Raw genomic sequence first — 6,000 nt, forward strand, 5'->3', positions numbered from 1 at the left:
GTTTTTGAGGACTAGAAATCCAAGAGCCGCTTATAGTGGTGGTTCTAGCTCAGGGCCTCTCATGAGGTTGCAGCCAAGATGTCAGCTGGGTCTGGAGCATCTGCTCTCAAGCTTACTCACATGTTGGTCAGAGGCTTCTGTTCCTTATCACATGGATCTCTCCATAGATCTCATGACAAGCAGCTGGCTTCCCCTGGAGCTGAGAGAGAGGGGGAAAGAGAAAGGGAGGGAGGGAGAGAGAGAGAACAAGCACGAAGCCACAATGCCTTTTATGGCCCCACCTCCTCTGAAGGGGAATCTGGTTCCAATTCTTGAAGGGAGCAGTATCAAAGAATTTGTAGACATTTCAAAACCACAACAGAAGGGGAGTATTTGGGAGGCAAATTCAGGAGGAGAGGGAATCAGGACTCAACATATCGAAGCAAATATGTGGAAAGACTTTGAATCAGGAGAGCTGGATTTATTTGTTTATTGTTAAATGGATGTAAGAGTGACAACTTTTCCGAGATTGTTTTTGGTCATGGGCGTAAGAGCAGTAACCGCTCTACAGGGCTCTCCTGGAGGTTGAGTAGGATTATGGCTATCAGAGCTCTTTGTAAATTTAACACTGCTGGGCAATGATGCCTGGAGGTGAGCGTGGCCTGGGAGAGAGTTCTGCTATAACAGACAGGTACCTCCTCCATTAGACTGAGTCTGGGGCCCTGGGCCAGTGCTCTGATTCTAGCTCCCCATCCTTGTCTCCGCCATAGTCCAGCCTCCTCACCATGTTTCACTTCCATCAATGCTTTTCCCCTTGGACCAGCCAGGATAGGACCCAGGAGTCCCAACACCACCAAAGCCTCTACCTTCAGGCCACTCCTCCTGCTGTGCTGGCTGTGGCCCCACAGATGGAGAACAGGGGTTTGCATAGCAGACCCAGTGAGTGCTTCCCTTTGCGGACAAGAGCCATTAACCTAGCATGAAATTCGCTTGCTTTTCTAGCCAACAGGCCAAGTCACCTGAGTCCCGGGGTCAGAGGGGGTATGTGAGACCTAGAGTGAGTGAGGAGAGGGGTCTGTAGGATGGGGAGAAGAGAGGCAAAAGAAGCCACCGGAGCTCCTTCTCCATCTCTTCAGGAGTGGGTGCTACCGCTAGTCGTCCACCTTCCTTCCAGATTCCAGAGGCAAGTATAGTAAAAAGCCACTCACCTGGGCAAAGTTAGAGTTCCCAGGAGAGTGCTTGTCCCCAAAAGACTTCCCAAGAGCCTGCTGGGATGCCTGAAATCCCCCGTTATTTCTTCCACCTTTAGGTCAGTTTTGCCCTCTGAAGATAAGGTTATACTCCTAATTCCAAGGTGGGAATTGATCAAAAACAAAAGAATCAGCATGTTTGAGAACCTTGGGGTGGGAGGCAAGTATAGAGCTGATAAGGTGTGGGAATAGTTACCAACTCTAGCGGACACTTACTTAGCACTTACTTTGTGCCGGACACTCACACATATTAACTCATTTCATACAACAGTGAAGCCACTACCCGTTTCATAAGTGAGGTAGAGCCAGATCCAGAGTCAGTATGGCTTGAGCCTGCTCTTAATCATGGCATTAGACCATCTGCAGGAGAAAGGGGAAGCAGGGCAGAAAACCACCAGCTCTAGGCCTCCGCAGCTACCCACAACGAAGGTCCTGGAACTCCAGGGTAGAATTCTGTTCTGCCAGGTGCTTGCCTGGGATGGGGGGGTGGGGGGAACCAGGGCCGCTCTTCCTCCTCCCACTCTGACCTGGGCCACAGCTAGGGTGCTTGGTTTATGCCTTCCCAGAATTACAATTATCCTTCAGGGATGCACTGAGTTTTTCTACAACTTACAAAATGCTTGCCTATCTAACACACATGAGCAGCTGGTGAGGTGGTTAAGAGCATGGACTCTGGAGCCTGACTGCCTGGGTTTGAATCCCAGCTCTGCAGTTTGCTAGCTGTGCTCTTGGTCAAGCTATGGGACTTCTCTGGACCTCAGTTTCCTCTATTGTAAAATGGAACCTATGAGGATGATAATAGGACTTACTTCTTGGAATTGTCCCAGTACCTCCATGGGATCATCACTCCCACTTCGCAGATATAGGCTAAATCCCTTGTCCAAAGACTCAGCTACTGAGCAGCAAAGCTTGTAGGCAAACCTGGTGGGTGGGGTTAAAAAGATTAAAAAAGAGAGAGAGAGGCAGAGCAGAATGTCAGCCCTCATGGGGCAGCCAGAGCTGCTGGGCCCCAGCTGTTTGTTGACAGGTAGGAATGCAGACCCAGTGGTTTTGTTTTGCTTCTGTGTGATTTGACATTTTCTGCTTCATTTCAATGGGGAGTGGTTGTATCAGCTTTTCGGAATGTTACATGCGTAGATCCCTTCTCCCATCACATCCTGTCAGAGTCAGGCTTATAATAAACTGTAATTTTGTTGCTGTAGAGGCCCCTAGGATTTGGAGCACTGGGAAGAAGCCAGGAAATAGTGTCCTCTTCCCTGCACCGCCTCTTTTCCTGGCAATTGTCCCTTCCCCACCTCCTCATGGTGGTGAGAATGGAAGCAGCTCTCTTCACATAATACTCCTGTCACCACCATCCCAGGGTTCATCCCAACTGGGGTTCATCCCAGTTCAACGAGCTAGTTGGTCAAATCCAACTTTATGGCCATGAGGGTCCCCTGTCACCACCAGGTAATTCATTGTCTTCCCTTCTCTTGAGTAAAAGATGAAGTTAACCAAGTGTGCCTGCCCTCTATTGTTCTGAATTGAATCACAAGGTGCCTTGTGCATACTGTCCCAGAAGATAAATTTTACATATTTCAACAAGGGAAAAGAGCATATTTTGTTTGCAGAATTCCTGGGAGAACCCTCTCTCTGCCCAGAAATCATGCATACTTGCTGATGAATGACCTGCTCAGTGAACCTTCTTTGGGAAAGATAATAGTTGTGATTGGGTGTCACCAGCTCCCATCATTTCTGCCTCCAGGGAAGCCATGGGAACAGGCAGAACTCCCCTTTCTAAAGCAGTTGTCTTGTTGTATCCACAGATCTTCACTCTGGGTATTGGCACACCTTTCAGATTCTTCCCTGAAGTTCAAGTGAGCAACACAGGTCCAGTGTTTTCAAAAAAGAAGCCCAGGGACTTCCCTGATGGTCCAGTGGTTAAGAATCTGCCTTTCAATGCAGGGGATGTGGGTTCGATCCCTGGTCGGGGAAGATCTCACATACTGTGGGGCAACTAAGCCCTTGTGCCACAGCTACTGAGCCTGTGTGCTCTAGAGCCCGCACCCCACAACTAGAGAGCCTGTGTGCCGCAACTAGAGAGCCTGAGCACCACAACTAGAGAGAAGCCAGTGCGCCACAACAAAAAGACCCTGCATGCTGCAACGAAGATCCCGCTTGCCACAGCAAAGACCCAACACAGCCAAATAAATAAATATTAAAACACAAACAAAAAAGAAGCCCAAATTTCATATTTTTGTGTAACAGTTTAGGTTTTTAAATGTTTCAGTTAACTGTTGCTGGCTAACAAATCACCTTTAAACTTTCTTTTTTTAATAAATTTATTTATTTATTTATGGCTGCGTTGGGTCTTCATTGCTTTGTGTGGGCTTTCTCTAGTTTGCGGTGAGCGGGGGCTACTCTTGGTTGCAGTGCATGGGCTTCTCATTGTTGTGGCTTCTCTTGTTGAGAAGCACAGGATCTAGGTGCGCAGGCTTCAGTAGTTGTGGCACGTGGGCTCAGTAGTTGTGGCTCGTGGGCTCTAGAGCGCAGGCTCAGTGGTTGTGGCACACGGGCTTAGTTGCTCCTCGGCATGTGGGATCTTTCCGGGCCAGGGCCCGAACCTGTGTCCCTTGCATTGACAGGCAGATTCTTAACCACTGCACCACCAGGGAAGCCCCAAATCACCTTAAAACTTGGTGGTTAAAAATAACAATGATTTCTTGTTTTTAATGTTTCTGTGGTTTGGCTGGGCTCAGGCTGGCCGTTCTGCTCCATATGGGTCAGTTGGGTCACTCACTCATAGACCTTCAGTGGGGAGCTTGACCAGGGCTGGAACACTCAAGATGGTTTCATTCACATGTCTGGTGCCTCAGACGGGGTGGCTGGAACGGCTGGGGGTGCTGGCTGGACCTGTCTCCACATGATCTCTAGCCCAGGCTTATTTCTTAAGTGGCTTGATCCCAAAAAGATGAAAATGGGGGCTTCAAAGACTCTTAAGGTCTATGCCCAGAAGTCACACATTATTACCTCCTTTGCATTCTATTGGTCAAACTAAGATGAACATCTAGCCCAGATTCAAGGTGCAGGAAAATAAATTCCACCTCTTGGTGGAAGGTTTAACATGTATATACAGGCACGGGAGCCATCTCTCTGGACAGTCTACCATATCAACTAACTCCTGTCATTAAAACACACATATCTGCAGGTCAGTGTGGTCCACAGATGTAACTTCTACTTGAAACTTTTAAGAAATTCACCGGAAATCCTTCATGACCAGGGGCTTTTTATGACAGGAGGTAGGGTGGGGATTAGCAGGAGAAGGATACTCTGGGCTTTCTCCGGTGTTCATGAAGCCTTTTTTCATTGGAGGAGATGAAGTCAGAAGCTAGGCACTGCCCATGTCTGACTATTATTACTTCCTTCTTATTAACCTACTTTGGGACTACTTCCATCCATGAGCCTGAATCCCAAAGCTCCCCAGTTATAACCTGGAGGGAAGAAGGCTAAATGATTGTTAGGATTTCTTTAAATACCCTGGCAGGTACATCTGCTTTTGCCTAAGAAATCATTGCAGGATTTTAATCCGGCCTGTTTTGATTAGGTTAGTACTTTGAAATGCTCACTTAGGATGCTAAGATGCCTCTGTTCCAGTTACCAACTGCTGCCTGACAAATTATCCAAAATTGAGTTGTGTAAAGCAATAATTTATTATGTTCACAGATTCAGTGGGACAGGAATTTAGGCAGGGCAGCGAGGGTGGTTTGTCTCTTTCTTGCCTGTGTCTGTGGTTTCAGCTAGAAGACTCATATGAAGGCTGGGGGCCAGAATAATCTGAAAGTTTTCTTACTTGCATGTCTGTTGGTTCTTGCTGGCTGTCAGGTGAAAGCCTCAGATCTCCATGTATGCCTCTTCATGTGGTCTTTCTGCTTAGAGTAGTTTGAGCATCCTCACAGCATGGCGGCTGGATTCCAGGGTGAGCATCCAATGACAGAGAGAGCCAGGCATAAACCATATTGCTTTTTATGACCTAGACTTTAGTGTCACACAATGTCACTTCTGCCACGTTCTGTTTACCAAGGAAGTCACTAAGCCTTTGCCCAGGCTTGTGGGCAAAGGAAGTAGACTCCATTTCTAGATGGGGAATGGCAAAGTTCTGGAAGAGCATGTAGGACTAGAGATATTGCTGTGGCCATTTTTAGAGAATATAATCTGCCATGGCCTTAAAGAGGCATTAATTCAGTGAAACCACCATTACATCCAAAATCTGCACTCCTCCCTCCTCTGACGTCATCTCCCACCACTCTCCCCTTTACTCATTCCATTGAAGCTTCACCAGCTCCCTTGCTTTCCCTCAAACACAATGAACACACTTCCATGTCAGGGCCTTTGTACTTGCTGCTCCTTCTGCCTGGAATGCTGTCCCTCTGATATCCCCCTGGCTCTCTCCCTCATATTCTACAGTCCCTGCCCAAATGTCACCTCTGAGAGACTTCCCTGACCACCCTAATATAACAAACACACAAACAAACAAACACAAATCCCCCTACTTCAGTCTCTGTTCCCTTCTTTGGCTTTATTTTTCTTGGTGACATTTATTGCCTAACATAATTATAGTTTAAAAATGGTTTATTACCTGTCTCCTCCCACTAGAATGTAGGCTCCATGAGGGCAGGGACTTTGTTCGGTTCTAACCTGCATCTCCAGCACCCAAAACAGTGTCTGATACTCAGAAGGTGGTCAATATTTGTTGAGTGAATGAATGATGGACCTCACTGGGTGTGAAAAATCA

Source organism: Pseudorca crassidens, chromosome 1 (genome assembly GCF_039906515.1).
Source record: "Pseudorca crassidens isolate mPseCra1 chromosome 1, mPseCra1.hap1, whole genome shotgun sequence".
In the NCBI taxonomy this organism is placed as follows: domain Eukaryota; kingdom Metazoa; phylum Chordata; class Mammalia; order Artiodactyla; family Delphinidae; genus Pseudorca; species Pseudorca crassidens.